Source organism: Rana temporaria, chromosome 4 (genome assembly GCF_905171775.1).
Source record: "Rana temporaria chromosome 4, aRanTem1.1, whole genome shotgun sequence".
Lineage (NCBI taxonomy): Eukaryota > Metazoa > Chordata > Amphibia > Anura > Ranidae > Rana > Rana temporaria.
In genome coordinates, this window is record NC_053492.1 from 370,033,597 (window position 1) to 370,053,178 (window position 19,582).

Below are 19,582 nucleotides of genomic sequence, written 5' to 3' on the forward strand. Positions count from 1 at the left end.
GCACATGTGCAGGGGCGTACAGTGGTGGGGCACATGTGCAGTGGTGGCGCACATGTGCAGGGGGGTACAGTGCTGGGGCAGATGTACAGTGGTGGGGCAGTGATCTGAGGTGTGAAGATGCATGAATTGGGGCTGATCTGAGGCGTGAGTGCAGGATGTTATTTTCTCACTACTACTGTAAAGTAGTTTACAGCATTTACTTTATAAAAATAATTTTCGTGATTGAGAGTGTGAAGTTTAAATTTTTTTGTTATTAAATCGGCACGCTCAATTTATTTTAAAAAAAAAATCGGCACACAGTGCTCAAAAGTTTGCCTACCCCTGGTATAGAGGGGTAGGCAAATCTGTTTATTTTTCTTAACAAAACATACAAAAATAATGTCCAACAATAACCTCAAAAGAGAAGTTTCAAAATAAATTTACAAAACTAATTTGGAAATTGCTTTGTTCTTATATCTTACCATCTTCTTCCTCCTCTTCTACTCCTCGTATATAAAATATATTATTACACCTTATTAGAACTTCTCCAAGATGTCCAGACAATGCCCCATCAGTGTCTCTCTGTATTGGCGAGCTGCATATTCATGTACCCATCCACAGAGACCAGGTATCCCTTGTATTCCATACCCCATTTCAGTCCTACCATTACTGGCTTACCAGTAAGGCCATTAATAATTGGTTTTGGCTTTAGTAGCAAACTCATTCTGCCTCTGAAGCTGCCGCTGATCTACAGACCAGTGAAAGGAAGAAGACATTTCCCTGTGGAATGCTTTGAGAACACTCCGGAGAGAGCAGGAAATGGCAAGAGGTACAAGAATTGGCCTTTCTGTAAAAAAAATTAAGTATATGCACATGTCAAACAGGTGTAGAAAAATTGGGCTCTGGTTGTTGCTTGTGCCTTCACACCGTAAACCTATAGAGGTACATTTGATGAAAGCAAGAATTTGCCTTGCTGCAAACATTTTAAATTATATGCACCTGTCAAACATGTGCGGAAAAATTGGTCCTTGGGTGTTAATTGCACCCATGAAACCTATACCAAAAACGTACTTCAAGATAAAATTAACACTCACAAAGCTAGGCAGCAGATTCCAGATCCCAAAAACATTTAATCAGCGACATCGGCATCAGGGGCTTGATAGCTGCTGCTAATCCAGGACTGATTAATTTCGACAAATGTCAGCCAGCCAGCGGAGTCTGTGGACAAACACTCTGGGGCAGATCCACAAAGATCTGGCCCGGCGCACCGTATCTGAGATACGCTACGCCGCCGTACCTTACTGCAGGTTGGTTCGAATCCTTGAAGATTTTGCGCCGTAAGTTACGGCGGCGTAGTCTATCTCTTGCGGCGTAACGGCGCGTAATTCAAATCGGCGAGTAGGGGGCGTGTTTCATTTAAATGAAGCGCGTCCCCGTGCCAAACGAACTGCGCATGCTCCGTTTCTAAATTTCCCACCGTGCATTGTCATTTTTTATGACGTGGATGTAAATTACGTCCATCCCGATTCACGGACGACTTACGCAAACGAAAAAAATAAATTCAAATTATACGCCATACTTAACATTGAGTACGCCACAAAATAGCAGCTTTAACTATACGCCGAAAAAAGGCAACTGGAGACGACGTAAGAAAATGCGACGGCCGCTCGTACGTTCGTGGATCGTCGGAAATAGCTAATTTGCATACTCGACGCGGAAAACGACATGAACGCCACCCAGCGGACGCCGAAGAATTGCATCTTAGATCCGAAGGCGTACGAAGACGTATGCCTGTCGGATCTAACCCAGATGCCGTCGTATCTTGTTTTGAGGATTCAAAACAACGATACGACGCGGGAAATTTGAAAGTACGCCGGCGTATCAGTAGATACGCCGGCGTACTCTCTCTGTGGATCTGCCCCTCTATTTCTGTCACAAAACCTTCAGCATCACTGAATGCCTGTTGGAAAAACACTCTGGATTCAGGGCAGCCCAGCAGCTCTATTGCATACTGGGCAAGTTCTGGCCAGTGGTATATTCTCATGACCCAGTAGATCATCTATTGGAAAGCTCTTCATGTCGGTTTTCAACCCTAGATAATCTTCCACCATATGATGCAGACACTGCTGATGGGATGTGGAAGCTGACAGCTCTAGGCGCCAAAGAAAATTTTTTTTTTTTAATGCATCACTTAGGTGGGCTCCTTCTCCACTCCACCGCTCCTCCTTTGACCAATAGAAGCCTCAAAACTACCTTTTCCATGAGACTGTAACCTACCAGAGTCTGGAAAGGTGTTACATAAAACTCCTCTTTAACCACTTCAGCCCCGGACCATATTGCTGGTCAATGACCGGGCCACTTTTTTGCGATTCGGCACTGCGTCGCTTTAACTGACAATTGCGCGGTCGTGCGACATGGCTCCCGAACAAAATTGGTGTCCTTTTTTCCCCACATATAGAGCTTTCTTTTGATGGTATTTGATCACCTCTACGATTTTTATTTTTTGCGCTATAAACAAAAATAGAGCGACAATTTTGAAAAAAAAATGAATATTTTTTACTTTTTGCTGTAATAAATATCCCCAAAAATATATAAAAAAACTATTTCTTTCCTCAGTTTAGGCCGATACGTATTCTTCTACATATTTTTCATTAAAAGAAACGCAATAAGCGTTTATTGATTGGTTTGCACAAAAGTTATAGCGTCTACAAAATAGGGGATATTTTTATGGCATTTTTATTAATATTTTTTTTTTACTAGTAATGGCGGCGATCAGCGATTTTTATCGGTACCGCGACCTTATGGCGGACACTTTTGACACATTTTTGGGGCCATTGGCATTTTTATAGCGATCAGTGCTATAAAAATGCATTGATTACTATAAAAATGCTACTGGCAGTGAAGGGGTTAACACTAGGGGGCGAGGAAGGGGTCCTGTGTGTGTTCTAACTGAAGGGGGGGTGGGACTGACTTGGGGAAATGACAGATCGCTGTTCATACATTGTATGAACAGACGATCAGGCATTTCTCCCCCTGACAGGACCGGGAGCTGTGTGTTTGCATGAGAAGCAGAGTCCTGGGGGTCACTGAGGATTACACTATCTGGAACTATGAATAGTGAAAAAACCTTGCACCAATATCTATTTAATGTGCTAATTAAGCTGCTCCCCAAGTGCTGTAGATTCATACTGTGTAATAAATATGAGTTGATGATAGGGGGCGCTGTGACTCCTATTTAAATGAAAATCTGAATGGGTTTAATGGGTGAACAAATGCTAAAATAAATGATAAATATACAACATATATACTGTATAATGAATGGCTGTGATCATTGTGACCAGATACTAATAATTAGTAAATCTACAACATAAATAAAGTAAATCTCTGTGATTAATTATAAGTGCAAATAGTCCACATTCTTCAGTGAATATTCCAAAATAAAACGTGGTTTGTACACTGAATAAGTGTAGATATCCTCCACTGCTTATAGACATCCACAAACACCTAGCGTGCTCTTGTAAAATGATCTGCTCACCAGACAGCCATGACCTCTTTAACTAAAAAAGGTCAAAAAACACTTGTGCTACAATCTTGCAAAGTAACGAAGGTAAAAGAAGGTATGTGACCTAACGCATGAATCAAGTTAATAAATAAAGTTTATTCTAAACAAACTGATTAATACAAAGAAAATAATTATGTGTTCATAAATAGATACGTTACAATATTCTCATTAAGTAAAAAATTAGAACCCATGCAAGGGTATAGGCCAGTGATGGCGAACCTTGGCACCCCAGATGTTTTGGAACTACATTTCCCATGATGCTCATGCACTGTGCAGTGTAGTTAAGCATCATGGGAAATGTAGTTCCAAAACATCTGGGGTGCCAATGTTAGCCATCATTGGTATAGGCTGAATAAAACTAACACGTTTCGGGGGCATTCCTCTTCATCAGAGCCTTGTAAGACAGAAAATGGTCAGTATAGTGTGGTAGGTTTATATAGAGGGCGATGAGTGTATGAAAGATGTATCACATGATAGATGATGTATTTCTATATGTGGATTCTCCTTTGTTCTAGTGGTATTTCCATCTCCATCACAACTGTCACGTACCTGGTACAGAGCAGAGCCTGACGTGCAGGGAGCAGCTCCTCTTGCTCCTCTGACTCCGGAACCCCTGGTAGAGTAGACAGGGAGCGCTGGAGTTCAGAGTCGCACAAGCGCCTGGCAAGGATGCTGTGCAGGAACTGCGGTGGTCTCCCGTAGACTCCAGGAAAATGTCGGTGATGCTGGGACAGCAGGACAGTAGACAGCTGGAGCTTGGTGCAGGTAACCAGAATCAGCAAGGTGACAGGTAGCAGGAGCTTGGTGCAGGTAGCTGGAATCAGTCAGCAGGAGGGAGGTGTACTGTAGTACTGGTACAGGCAGGGTCAGGCAGGCCGGGTCGGACACAGGCGGGCGGATCAGGTACAAGGAGGAAGCAGTAGCGGAGTCGTGGTTCAAGCTGGATCAGCAACGGGTCGGCAGCAAACAGTTTGGAGGAGAAGGCAGGAGCAGAGTCAGACAAGCCAGAGGTCAGGGCAGGTGGAGGTCAGAAGTATCAGAGACAAGCCGGGTTCACGGGAACAGAAGTCAATCTGGTAATAGGTATCAGGTGGGTAACAGGAACACTGAAGACCAAGCAGCAAGAGGCTATAGGATGAGCCCCATTAACCACTTCAGTACCGTGGGTGTTTTTCAGATTTGGTGTTTACAAGACTAAAACAGTTTTTTTTGCTAGAAAATTACTTAAAACCCACAAACATTATATATATTTTTTCTAATACCCTAGAGAATAAAATGGCGTTCATTGCAATACTTTTTGTCACACCATATTTGCGCAGCGGTCCTACAAGCGCACTTTTTTTGGAAAAAATTCACTTTTTTGAATTAAAAAATAAGACAGCAATAAATTTGGCCAAATTTTTTTATATATTGTGAAAGATAATGTTACGAGTAAATGATACCCAACATGTCACGCTTACAAATTGCGCCCGCTCGTGGCATGGCGTCAAACTTTTACTCTTAAAAATCTCGATAGGCGACGTTTAAAAAATTCTATAGGTTGCATTTTTTTGAGTTACAGAGGAGGTCTAGGGCTATAATTATTGCTCTCGCTCTAACGATCGCGGCGATACCTCACTTGTGTGGTTTGAAAACCGTTTTCATATGCAGGCGCTACTCGCGTATGCGTTCGCTTCTGCGCGCGAGCTCGTCGGGATGGGGCGCTTTAAAACATTTTTTTTTCTTATTTATTTTTATTTTTTTTATTATTTTTTACACTGGAAAAAAAAAATGATCACTTTTATTCCTATTACAAGGAATGTAAACATCCCTTGTAATAGAAAAAAGCATGACAGGTCCTCTTAAATATGAGATCTGGGGTCAAAAAGACCTCAGATCTCATATTTAGACTAAAATGCAAAAAAAAAAAAAAAAAATTTAAACTGTCATTTTTTCAAATGACAAAAAAAAAATGTTTCTTTAAGACGCTGGGCGGGACTGACGTTTTGACGTCACTTCCGCCCAGCAGAGCTATGGGGACGGGTGGGGGGCGATTTTTCCCTCACTCGCTTCCCCAGTCAGCAGCCGAGCACACCCGATCTCCTCCGCCGCTACCGACGGCTCCGGTAAGCGGCAGAGGGCGCGGGAGAGCGGCGGGAGGGGGGCCCTCTCCCGCCGCCGATAACGGCGATCTCGTGGCGAATCCGCCGCGGAGACCGCCGTTATCGTTAACAGAACCGCTCACACTAAAGATGAATACCCCGGTTGTGGCAGCAGCTGCTGCCGTTACCGAGATATCCATCTTTAAAGTTAGGCCGTATATAGTCGTACAGCGGTTTGGAAGTGGTTAAATAGCCTGAACTGGCACCAAAATGGCGTCAGCACGTACCCGGGCGCCGTTGCCGCGATTGCGCGTGCCCGCGCGTGCCGATGTGCCGCGAACGCCCGCTCCCATGTGCGCTGGTGCGCCATTACCGCTATTGCGTGCACCCGTGCGCTCCACTGCGCCGTTAGCGCCACCTGTCTATGACAACAACGCTCTCGGCTACGTACGGTGTGTAGTTGTTAATGTTTGTCATCTGGACCTGCGCACTGGCTGGTTAAGGAGTTGCAGCTTGTGTATAGTGGTTACAAATCTAAAACGATCGTTGCTTAACCCTGCGATCCTCCTGCCAGAGTGCTGTAATGTGCTGAATAAGACCCTGTGATAGTCAGAAGCCATCATGATGAAGTGAAGCGTATGGATCTGATGGACGCCACCAGGGTCAGATTAACATAGGGGCTATTGGAGCTGCATCTCCAGGCCCCTTATCTTAAAAAAATAATCAAAAAGCATTGGCACCTGTTGGGTAATGACAGGATCATTAAAACCTTTTTACCCCCTAACCCTCAGGTAGTCTTCAGAGGTGTACCGTCCCTGAGAGACAAAATAGCTCCAAATGTGGTAGATCCTTCCAATAAAAAGGTATCGTTTTTCCAAAGGGGCATCACAGGTTACCATCAATGCCGCAGGTGTCAGGTCTGTACTTTGAATAAAAGTAAATCTAAAAAAACTTCAACATTTTTTTCTACTAGTACCTCCATGGAACACAAAATAGAGCCCTTCATCACATGTAGCTCGACTGGTATAGTCTATTTATTAGAATGTCCATGTGGACAACAATATATAGGTAGGACTAAACGTTCCATGCAGGTGAGGTTGGGCGAACACATTGCTAATATTAAATCAGGTTTTCCCCAACACTCAGTGTCACAACACTACGACCAACATCATAATCGTAACCCGGAGGGTACTCTTTTTTTGGGTATAGATAAGTTTGACCCCCATTGGAGAGGTAGCTCTCTAGTGAGAGAACCATTGAGACTTGAAATGGCCTGGATTTACCGGGTTCGTACTTATGTTCCCTATGGGCTTAACGTTGACACAGATGTCAATGCATTTATTGACAATGGCTAGTACATGATTAACTTTTTTGTGAACCTGATCTGACATCCAGGTAGACCTGGGTCTTAATTTGGCCAATAATAAGGTATTATGTACTTAAAACCTTTTTCTTTTATTTTCCATGAAGGTTAATTCAGTCTTTTCATTTTTTGATTGATATAACACCATGGAATACATCAAAGTTTATGGTTGATTTTCGATGTATTATTCACACTTTGTGTGTTTGGACTGTCCTCGCAGTTGGAAGAACATAGGGTGTCTATTTAGATCCAATTATCAGCCATACATAATTTTAGAGATACTATATTAATAATTTTTTATTTAAATTGAAGTTATTTTAACGTAGTAACTCCCTTTGTGTATACATATGCCAGTATTCTTGGGAGAGTATACACATACTAATCAGAGAATGTGTTAGCCAACAATTCTCAATTCGATTAGTTTTATAATCACAGTTATACTGCCATCTATAGGCAGAAAACAATGTTTTAACATTGCTGTATTTTAATATGGTTCAATAAAGTATAAACCAATTTTTCTTTTTACATACATTTTTGTTTAAAAATATGTGCATTGTCACGTTAATGCATATACACGAGTCTGTTGTGTATGTATGTCGCGACTATATTAATATTTTATTTCTTTAAGGGAGGGTGTTTTGTAGATCTGGTCATATGTAATGCCACCTCTGCCCTTCTGCATCGGACATTTCATACTTAAAGCGGTAGTTCACCCTTATTAACATCTTTTTAGCATAAAATGAGGCATAGTAGCGCGAGCTACAGTATGCCTGTCTTTATTTTTTTAGTCCCGTACTCACAGTGTAATCGTAGAGACAAGATTCCGACTCCCCGCGGGGAATGGGCGTTCCTATGGAGAGGGAAGGTGATTAACGGCCGGCTCTGGTACGTCACGCTCCCTGAAGACAGCCGGAACAGGTCTCGGCTCTTCACGGCGCTATACGGCGCCTGCGCACAGACTTTGCGCAGGCGCCGTGAAGCGCCAAGTCCTATTTCGGGTATTTCCGGAGAAGCGTGACGTGCCATAGCCGGCCGTCAATCATGCTCCCTCTCCATAGGAACGCCCATTCCCCGAGGGGGGTCGGAATCTTGTCTCTACGATTACGGGACTAAAAAAATAAAGACAGGCATACCGTAGCTCGCGCTACTATGCCTCATTTTATGCTAGAAGAAATTTTTTTTTTTTTTTTTTTTTATTAATAGGGTGAACCCCCGCTTTAATACATAACATCAACCACCCAATTTTTTAAATGTAATATGAACAGCACATAACCCTTGGTGTGCATTAAAACACACTAAGGGCAACTGATCCCTGTTTAAAAATGGCGGATCCGTACTCTTGGTCCCTGGATGTCAGAACAGGGCGGACCATGAGCGCAGCTAGAGAATAAAGAGTGGCGAGTCAGCACGCCGCTCGTGCCCCTGGAGGAAGTCTGCTATTGGACGAAACGGCGTAGGGAGGAGCGGCGTGCTGACGTCACCATTTGTGTACCTTCACTGCCATGCGGAAGGACGAGCGGTACGAGAGAGCCGGCCGGCTAAACTTTAAAAACAAACGCCCATTGTTCTCTGCTAAAATGTGAGTGCAACCAATGTTTTAATAAATCACCCTTTATATTTGCAATACTGCTCTATATTGGCTCTTTTTCCTTTTTGGATCACTATCCGTGGGGTGACCTGTTGGAGAGTTACATTGTGAATACTGAGGTGGAGACCTATTTGCTGGATTGACTGAGAAACAACAGGGCTGATGAGCCAAATGTGCATATGATCTCTTTCATTAGGGATCCACTTAAGTCGGTAAGCAGATTAGAGATAGGAGGTGGAGGCTTTCTTCTATTCTGTTAAACAGACACGGTTTCCTGGGATACTTTCAGCACTTTCCTGTGATTTGCATTTGAATTTGCACAGAGATTGAACATTTTATGAACTTTTTTTGGATTTATTAAATGTGTTTTGCACTGAGGTTCATGCATGCACATGTCACTGTACTCATGTTTTCTTTCACATGAACTTTTGATCAGCACTAATTGTATGGATGTCATGCACTTATTAGCATTATATGTTTCATCACATATGTTGGTATTTTGATCACCTTATCTGATCCACTGTTCGCGCAGCGCAGCTCAATTTTTATTTATATTCTGTTTATGTTTTATCTGACATTTTTTTGCTGCAGCAGCACTTATTATATATTCTGATTTCAATATTTTGTGGGATTGGTTCAACAATTTACATCAATATCAATTCCACACATCCATACAGACCAGCGCAGTATCATCCCATTACCCTTATCTTAACCACTTCAGCCCCGGGGGATTTGGCTGCCCAATGACCGGGCCATTTTTTGCGATTCGGCACTGCGTCGCTTTAACTGACAATTGCATGGCCGTGCGAAGTGGCTCCCAAACAAAATTGACGTCCTTTTTTTCCTCCACAAATAGAGCTTTTTTTTGTGGTATTTGATCACCTCTACGGTTTTTATTTTTTTTGCTATAAACAAAAAAAGATCGACAATTTTGAAAAAAGGGCAATATTTTTTTCTTTTTTTATAATAAATATCCCCAACAAAATATAAAAAAAAACAATTTTTTTCCTCAGTTTAGGCCGATATGTATTCTTCTACATAATTTTGGTAAAAAAAAATCGCAATAAGCGTATATTTATTGGTTTGTGCAAAAGTTATCGCGTCTACAAAATAGGGGATAGTTTTATGGCATTCTTATTATGAATGAATGAAAAACTTATATAGCGCGGCACATGCAAACCAAATCGCCTCTGGGCGCTTGTTGTTCCCGTCTCCTTTGATATCAAAAGAGATGATCTTTCTCCTGAAGGCTATGTGGTTTTTCTCCAACCGAATGCTGGTTGGTAAAGCGTTCCATAGTCTGGGACTTTGGAGCGCAAATCTTCTTTCTCCTTTGGACTTGTAATTGGCTTTCGGTATCTGGAGCAGATTTTGGTTGGTGGATCAATTTTGTTTTACAGTAAAACCTTGATTTGAGAGTAACTTGGTTTGAGAGCGTTTTGCAAGACAAGCAAAATGTTTTAATACATTTTTCCTTGATATATAAGCGATGTCTTGATATAAGAGTAGCGTCATGTCACAACTGAGTATAAAAAAAGAAGAGAGGAGCCTCTAAGGCTGCATTCACACCTGAGCGTCGGTCGTTTTTTCTGGCGTTTTTTTCCGGCGTTTTGTCGCGCGTATTCATGCTTATTTGCGCGTTTGCATACAGCGTCGTCCGACGTTTTTGTACTTCGACGTTTTTTATTTTAGCCAATAGGAAAAATTATCATCCTTTCATCACTTGTTGCTATGTTGGTAGATTTTTTTAATCTTCTGCCTGGGTGAAAAGTTCTATTGATTAAAGCGACGAAACGCCCGTAGCAAACGCTCGTTGTCGCGCAAGTCGCTTGAATCGAGCGTTTCCATTACTTTCTATGAGAAATGGAAACGCTCAAATACGCCCAAACCGCCCGATACGCGGTTGAGCTTCAGTCGTTCGGCGTCAGGCGTATCGGCGTGCAGATGTGAACCATCTCCATAGGGTATAATGTATTTTTTCCCCTCTAGCGTATTTGAGCGTCGCGCTTCAGGCGACAAAACGCTCAGGTGTGAATGCAGCCTAAGTGTAGCAATATGGTTACATTTATTGAAGGTACAACATTTAGCAACTTATTGCTACACTATTTTATACCCTGTAAAAAAAATGCTTTGATATACAAGTGCTTTGAAATACAAGCATGTTTCTGGAACGAATTATGCTCGTAAACCAAGGTTTTACTGTACCAGTAATGGCGGCGATCTGCGATATTGCAGCGGACAGATCGGACACTTTTGACACTATTTTGGGACCATTGTCATTTATACAGCGATCAGTGCTATAAAAATGCACTGATTACTGTGTAAATGACACTGGCAGAGAAGGGGTTAACCACTAGGGGGCGAGGAAGGGGTTAAGTGTATCCTAGGGAGTGATTCTAACTGTGTGGGGGCTGGGCTACAAGTGACAGGACAGTGATCACTGCTCCCAATGACAGGAAGCAGTAGATCACTGTCCTGTCACTAGGCAGAACAGGGAAATGCATTGTTTACATAGGTATATGCCTGTTCTGCTGCACCGTGACACAATCGCGGGACACCGGTGGACATCAAGCCCGCGGGTACATTGCGCAAGCCCGCTAGGCGGGAGATTCAAAGCAACGTACCTGTGCATGTGCCGTGTACGCGCCTGACGTACAATGATGGTGATTTACGCAGGGAAGCCAACTTGCCTTCGGTGGTTGTAACTAGTTAATCAGCCACAGAACCTGTGTAATTAATGCGTTTGGTTTTAAAGTGATGAGGTGGCATACCTATCATGGACCCATGTCATGTCTGTGCATTCGCAGATAGGAGTCTATGGGACTTGACAGAGCCGTGGGGCAGAGGGAGGGGTATGGAAAGAATCTCTATGTGCACAGACATGTTGCAGAGACCCCTGGCATGTCTTCACATATTGGTCCAAGATGGCAGCACAGGAGTGCAGCGACATAGAAGAACATTGGGCTGGAAGGAACACAACACCCAGACTCCATGGACTGGTAAGTATGTATCTTTTATTTCCATAGAGAAACAATTCCCAGGGATTACTAATACAGTTTCAGCTACGTAGGGTGAAGCTCCTCTTGCATACTGAACAGTAAGCAGGAAATTCCCGCCACAACTTTGAGCTGGGTGAGGTATCAGGGAGAACGTTCCCTCCTCGTGCACCAATCACATTCCTCCTCCGCAATCTGAACTAACTAATCAGAAAGTCGTCTTGGGTCCGCCCCCCCACCAACGCTGCGTCTACGGTAGCGACGTAGGACTGTACGTGATGGTTTGACGCTGTGCAAAGGAAAGGGAAGAGGCGGGGCTTAAGATTCAGTGATGGTTGCCGCGATGTTCCCGGGTGTGTGATAGGCCTGCGTGTTAGAAAATATTGCCGTTTAGCACTGTTCCGTGCCCGATTTTTCAGACGAGAAGTAATTGGAGGTGACGAGACTGCTGTGGGCCTTGAGACGAGGTGAACGCGGGAAGCCCCGTAGCAGCGGGAACGAGCGGGACGCTGTATCTCCGGTGCTGGACGAGGAGCCCCTGACCTATGTGAAGCATAGGACGGCTTTTATTTCGGTGTCCGGCTGCCGACAGTTGTCACGGCGGTGACTGTTTTCAGGTAATTGCATTTTAATAGGTCGCTGTGCATTCCTGCGTCTGCTGAGCAGCATGGTGATGCGGAGGGGGCGGGACCCGCACGGATCTCCCCGTCACGTGTGCAGATTGGCTGCCAACCTGATCTGTTTAATGGTGGAACTTTACCACTGCTTAGTACAGATTGCAGAGCAATCACCGTGCGAAGTACGTCCTTCTGATCACTAACATGCAGGCTGCTGTGCTGCTAGTCCACCCACAGCCCAGACTATGCACTACAGAAATCTGCTGTGCAGCTCAACTCCATGCAATCTTTGCAGATTCACCGATCAGCCATAACATTATGACCACCCACCTAATGTGGTCTAGGTTCCCTCCTTTTCCTGTGTGTGTGCTGTGGTATCTGGCACCAAGCTGTCAATAGCAGATCCCTTAAGCCCCTTTCACACGATTGGACCGTTCAGGTCCGCCTGTCAGTTTTGACGGCAGACCTGAACGGCTGCTCCATGCCATCGGATGTCAGCGGAGACATGTCCGCTGACATCCGATCGGACGGATGGTGATGCGTCCCCATCCGTCCTTTTCGGGTGAGATCTGATGAAAATGGACATGCTGTCTGTTTTCATCAGATCTCCCCATAGGAGACAGCGGCACTGCACAAGCCCCTCCCTGCTCAGTGAGCAGAGATCAGCGGAGAGATCACCCGCTGAGCCGGCGCACTCCGTAGCGACGGAGTCCATCTGTGTGAAAGAGGGCTTAAACCTGCACCCATTTTTCCAGCATATCCTATAAATGCTGTGCTGCGGGTGTAGGCAACCTTAAAGAGGAGGAGATTTACCCGAACAACATGGGACAAGTCCAAAGATCACCAGGCACAGTGTCCCCTGCTCACACCTAATTTAAAGCCTCTAATTGTCGTACTGCCACATCACAATCGCGTGCATTGCACGGCAATCATGAGTTTAAATCAGGTGGTGAGGAGGCAACAGATCCCCCTCCTCACCACCTGTCAAACGCACTCTGATCGCTTTTCAGAGGAGCAGCAGTGCCTGCTGCACTTGTGAATGAGCCCTTAGTTGCGTTTTGCAGCGACACCTTAGGAGTTGTTCAACACAAAGTTGGGGGGTGGTAAAACCCTACAAAGTATTCACCACCCACAATCTCTACCGCCTTTAGCTACAGAAGAAGCAGCCAAAGGTGTGCTCGTGCCGCAGCAGGTATTAAACCCCCTGTTGCTTTTGGTGGGTGCTGCCACCTGCCAAACGCGACCCATTTAAGTAAATGGGGCCACTCTGCAAGCACCCCGCAACTGCATGCTTCTGCAGGGTCCAAGGGGTTAAAGCAGGTGGCGAGAAAGCAACACAATGCTGCTGCCTTTAATTCCTTGTTTTCTGTACTGTACAATGGTACAGGGTATTTGCAGAGCGGCCTCGTTCACACGAATGGGTCATGATCTAACCATGACATGGTGTACAACTTCTGCTGTGACATGTGTAACCCCTGGCCACCCCAGCTGAAGAGGGTGCAGTTGGGGCAGGGGTGGATAAAAACATGTCTTAACAACAGGGTTTTACCCCCCCCCCCCCCCTTCCAAATTAGAAACCTAAATTAAACTTCACTGTACTCAGTCCCCTAAAAGGCTGCTTTCACACTGCTGTGGTTTACCTGGATGGCGGGTGCAGTGCTTTCACGACTGCCCTGATTTAGCTTTGCCATAGACTTCTCTTATATCTTTATCCTGCATGTGTGGTGCACTTTCTGAATGCACACCCAAACTCTTGCATTCAGAAAGTGCACTAAACCCGTCACAGGATATAATTGAAGCCCATAGTTAAGTGCAGCAAACCTGCAGAAAAGTTGCAGGTACACTGCACCCGGGCTGTGGGTAAACTGCAGCACATCCGTGTGAAAGCAGCCCAATACTATTATGCACAGTGTTATTGCTTCACACTGACCTGAAGATCTCTTCTTTCCTGCTGCTGGCACTACTCTGGAGACTGTTAGCTGGGATAAGAGGTGGAGTGCAGTTGGTATCACTGCATGGGATAGGAGCCAGTGCTACAGAGGTGGCATTAGATTATGTGGCTCTTGATACCTACTACAGCTCCAACTTTACAAGTGGTCCCTTTACATTTTGATCTGAGGCTCTGGGATGGCGGGTCAGCAAGCCTAGACTGTGCTCTACCAGTTACCTGGCCATAGGACTGCAATCAACGATTATTTTCATAATCGGTTAGTTCGCCGATTATTTTCGATTAATAACCTTATGTGTGGTGTATAATTTAGTTAATGTGTAAAGTATAAAAATGTATCCTTAAACATCTCTATGTAGCGCTAATTATATAGCGCTGAACTTTATCCCACATTCTCTTACACAATTTAATTGTAGTGTCAGCAGCATATGTAGCGTATTGGGTTGTGCAGTAATTGTTGCAAATCTAAATAACCAACTATATGGTTAGGGAGCAAAATTTCTAATCCAGTCTGAGAATAACACACAGAAGAGATGTACTGTATCAATGGTTAGAGGTTGAATCTGGTAAATATCAGACTTTTATTTAACTACTTCCCACCCAGCCACTGCATATGTACGGCCGGGTGGGTGCTCTGAGTGGACGTTCAGGAACGTTCCTCAGAAGGAGGGGTATCGTGCGCACGAGCACGCGCTGTCACGAACCCGATGCGCTCCTGTCACCCAGACACTGTGCATCTCAGATCGGCAGGAGGGCTCTGTGATTGGCCCTCCTAATTTCATGACAGGCATGTCCAATCACAGCTGTCATGTGATGTAAACAGAGCTGGTTGCTAGGTGATCGTCTCTCTTTACACATTAGTTCTCAGTGAGGAGAGTGGGTCGCTGCAGCCGGCTGGTAATCGATGTGTATGAGCTGTTTTTTTAACACAGGTCACCAGCCTAGTAAAACACAATGTCCCAATGATTATCTGCACATGTCCGTGATTACCTGCGCACATCTGTACATGATCATTTGCGTACATATGTCCATGATCGCACAAACCAATTTATTATACACTTAATGTGATTTTTGTTTACCAAAGACACATAGCAGAATACATTTTGGCTTAAATTTATGACAAAATATGATTTTATTGGATTTCTTTTAAAATAGAATAAAGAAAATATATTTTTTTTCCAGAATTTCTGCTGTTTTTTCGCTTATTGCAAAAAAAAAAAAAAATATGGAGTCGTGAATAAATACCACCAAAAGAAAGCTCTATTTGTGCGAACAAAATTATAAAAATGTCATTTGTGTTCAAACATGACCGCACAATTGTCATGGCGCTGAAAATTGGCCTGGGGAGCAAGGCGGGGCGAAAGTGCCCAGTATTGATGTGGTTAAAGAAAAAGTCTTCCTTCAAAAAAATAATAATTTTAAGAACGTTCGTTTTGATTTTCTAATTGTTGGTGGGGTCAAATTGGCGTTCTCTTCGACCAGTGACAGGAAAATTCGAAGGAGCAGACTAGAAAACTTCTTGGTAAAAGGAATTTTCACATTCTTTCGTTCAGCGAATGTACAAAGATTTTTCGTTTGAATATTCTTGTCCGAAAATCGATACGTATTTATAGTCAACATGAGGCTCGGCTCACACCTATGCAGTTTGCTTTTGATCAGTTTCTGCAGTGCTTTTTGCTGTAGGTTTTTGCATTTTGCACATTTCAGCAACAATGTTTAGCTAGGTTGTATGTGTCCAAGTAACATCCACATCAGTGGCAGGATCAAGGTTTGCCAGCAGAACATTGCCCAAAGCATCACACTGCCTCTACCAGCTTGCCTTTGTCTAATACCGCATCCTGGTGCCATCTTCGTTCCCAAGGTAAGTGATGTGCATACATCCAGCCCTCACAAAATGTAGAAGAGAACCTAATTCATCAGACAAGGCCACCTTATTCCACTGCTCTATGGTCTAGTTCCGATGCCCACGTGCCTATTGTTCAGCATGGACATCCTGCCCAGCTTGCAGCTACTCGGGCCCCCATACACAGCAAACTGCCACCTTTCTATCAGAACCAGCATTTAAGTAGTTGTAAACCTCGAATATGAAAAATTAACAAAGCATATCTCTCTATAGTGTGTACTTGTCTCATTTAAAGGTGTCATAAATGTCATATCTGCTTTGTTCTCCTGATGCCAAGAGAAAAAGGTGACGTTAAGGGCTCTGTTCCTGTGTGAAGGGGAATGTCCATTCAATCAGAGCTTTCAGGCGCCTCTTCTCACTGCAGTATGTAATTTCAGCTCTCTGCCCCCCCCCCCTCTCAGAAAAGCTTTATTAATTTTGTGCTTTGAATTGATGGAGAAGGCTGTAGATAAACAGGTATAACTTATGTATGAGCATTTGTTTCACCTCTGTATCGGCTGAGTATATGTAAGGGTTTACAACCAATTTTATCTTTGACAGCAATTTGAGCTACAGTAGCTCTTCTAATGGATCAAGACTACACATGCCAGCCTTCAAGAGGAAGTAAACCCTGATGGGTGTTACTTCCTCTTTGTATCAGTAGATAAGCCGACCTAACTCAGAATCTACGCCGACTTATGTTTAAGTGTATGCTCAAACAGAGATACGCTTAAACATATCTAAGATACGACGGCTTGCGCTGTCCTATCTTAGGTTGCAATATTTCGGATGGCCGCTAGGTGGCGCTTCCACTGTGGTCGGCGTAGAATATGTAAATTAGTAGATACGCCGATTCACGAACGTACGCCCGGCCGCCGCAGTACATTTACGCCCTTTCCGTAAGCCATTATCAGGCCTAAAGTTATTCCATCTATTAGATGGAATAGCAATGTTAAAGTATGGCCTCCGTTCCCGCTTCAAGATTTGAAATTTTTACGTCGTTTGCGTAAGTTGTCCGCGAATAGCGATTTACGTCCACGTCAAAATCAATAGGCCCGTACGGCGTACTTGGCCGCAATGCACACTGGGAATTGTAGGCGCCTGGCGCATGCGCAGTAAAAAAAAACGTCAAACGTAAGGTCAAGCCTTATTCGGCGCCCTTTCGCCCGCCCGCTTTAGGCTACGCCGCCGTAACATAGCAGGCAAGTACATTGTGAATAATGTACTTGCCTAGCTAACTTACGGCGGCGTAGCCTAAACACGCTGAGCTACGCCGCCGCAAGTTTAGGCATCTGTACGTGAATCTACCTATCTGTTTCTATTCCTGTGTCTGGCTTATTTTAAGAACCTGGCAGATGTTGGGTGCTCGCCACCATTGCAGGAGTGAGCAGGCTTGCTGGTTCAAAATGGATTCATGTGCAGTGTACATGCTCCTTCCTCTCATCCAGTGGCGTAACAACCGGGGGGGCAGGGGGTGTGTCTGCCCCGGGCGCAGAGCTGAGGGGGGGGCGCCGGCGACCGGCAGCTCTGCTGCTTTTATAGTGAGCGCCGCCGCCGAGTGAGGGGCTCTTCCACTGAGCGCACAGATCCCCCCCCAGCGGCCGGCACGGGCACGCCTGGAAGGATGCAGGGGATGCCCTGTTTGGCATAACACCGCGCGCACGCTGCGGAGGCTCCAAGATGGCGACGCGCTCTTCAGTCTGGCCGCGCCTGCAGGTACTCCCGGTCTCCCGCTCAGCCAAGTAAGTGTCACTGGGACGTGATGCCGGGTGGGGGAGAATGGTTTAGCAGAGGCAGAGTGTGCACTGGGACAGGCTGCCTGTCCCAGCGCACACTCTGCCTCTGCTACAGGCTGAGGCTGGGACTCCCCCCACCGGGGCAGACTAGGGAGGGAGCAGCCGGAAAGTCCATGTGCCCACTGCCCAGCATTTTGCTTTAGGATGGCTTTGGTGGACTACAAGGCCCAGCATTTTACTTTAGGAGGCTTTGGTGGCCTACAAGGCCCAGCTGTTGGGCCTTGTAGTCCACCAATGCCTCCTATAGTAAAATGCTGGGCCTTGTAGTTCACCAGTGCCTCCTATAGTAAAATGCTGGGACCCAGAATTTTACTATAGGAGGCTTTGGTGGCCTACAAGGCCCAGCATTTTACTTTAGGAGGCATTGGTGGACTACAAGGCCCAGCATTTTACTTTGAGGCATTGGTGGCCTACAAGACCCAGCTGCTGGGCCTTGTAGTCCACCAATGCCTCCTAAAGTAAAATGCTGGGCCTTGTAGTCCACCAAAGCCTCCTATAGTAAAATGCTGGACCTTGTAGTCCACCAATGCCTCTATAGTAAAATGCACCAATGCTGTAGTGGTCAGTGTGTGTATTGTGTAGCGGTCAGTGGGTAGTTTATTGTGTTAGCGGTCAGTGTGTATTGTGTAGCAGTCTGTGGGGAATCGGGTAGGTCAGTGTGTAGTGTAGTGGTTGATCAGGTGGGTTAGTGTAAGGGTCAGTATAGGAATAAGATAGGTCAGTGTATAGTGTATTGGTCAGTATAGGAATCGGGCAGGTCAGTACTATTGTAGGAAGGGAATGTACTCGGGGCGTGCGAAAAGTCAGCGGATTAGGGGGGCGCAAATTACTTACCTTGCCCCGGGCGCTGACAACCCACGCTACGCCACTGCTCTCATCCCAGCAGCGGCTAAGCTCAGTGGTGTTGGGATAAATTTGGAGAGCTGCAGTTAGATGCAGGCGCTGTTCAGCCAGCAATCGGCATTTTCTGCAAAAAAAATTCTATAACGTATATATTATTGTGTGTGATTTGGGTACCTTGAGTGCAGGGACTGATGTAAATATACAAAACGTGTAAAACGCTGCGTAAATTGACAGGGCTTTATATATACCTGTAATTAAATCACAAGGCATGAACGAGGGCTTTCACACTGGAGTGGTGCGCTAGCAGGATGGGAAAAGGAGTGGCGAGTGAAGGAGCAGTGTGTATACAGCTCCTTCACCGCCCCCGCCCATTGAAATCAATGGGACAGGGCGGCTATACCACCGGCAATGCGCCTCTGCAGAGGTGCATTGTGGGCAGTTTTAACCCTTTCTCGGCCGCTAGCGGGGGCTAAAAACGCCCGCTATCGGCTTATAGCGCCGTGAACTTAGTGGCAAAGCGCCACTAAAAATAGCAGCGCTTTACCGCCACTGCACCTCCCGCCCCAGTGTGAAAGGGGCCTTACTGGAAGTGACAAAATCCTTGTTGCTTCCGGTTTTATTTGTCACAGTGGAAGGGGAGGAATAAATGTTCCTTCTCTGTACTCACCTGGCTAGGCAGGTTGTGGCATTTTTTGGGCTCCTTAATGGCAAGGTAGAACCTAGGGCCCTTTGGTGCCCTGTAAAAGTGATTGGGCAGCTGTAGAGCCACTTGGATCACTTTTGCATGAAAGCCCATTGCCGTCTTAATTTTGATATGAAAATCTTGATTATGATTATGGCTGCAACCACAAACCTGGTATAACCACTTCCTGATGAGGATGTATATGTTCATATGGAGAAGTGGTAAAGGATGTTGGGCGGAGTGAT

The 19,582-nt window shown here is 45.1% G+C and overlaps 1 protein-coding gene and 1 pseudogene across 1 annotated transcript in view; one reads left to right on the forward strand and one right to left on the reverse strand.

The window, feature by feature from the left end:
• Positions 1–450: 450 nt before the first annotated feature.
• LOC120937592 lies at positions 451–703 on the reverse strand (annotated as a pseudogene).
• Positions 704–11,848: 11,145 nt separating this feature from the next.
• The window catches only part of LOC120937586 (protein ELYS-like), a 104,953-nt gene continuing 97,219 nt past the window's right edge, over positions 11,849–19,582 (forward strand). The window contains exon 1 of the mRNA XM_040350931.1: positions 11,849–12,186. The gene's annotated coding sequence lies outside the window, so the exon portion shown is untranslated. The remainder of the gene's footprint in view (positions 12,187–19,582) is intronic.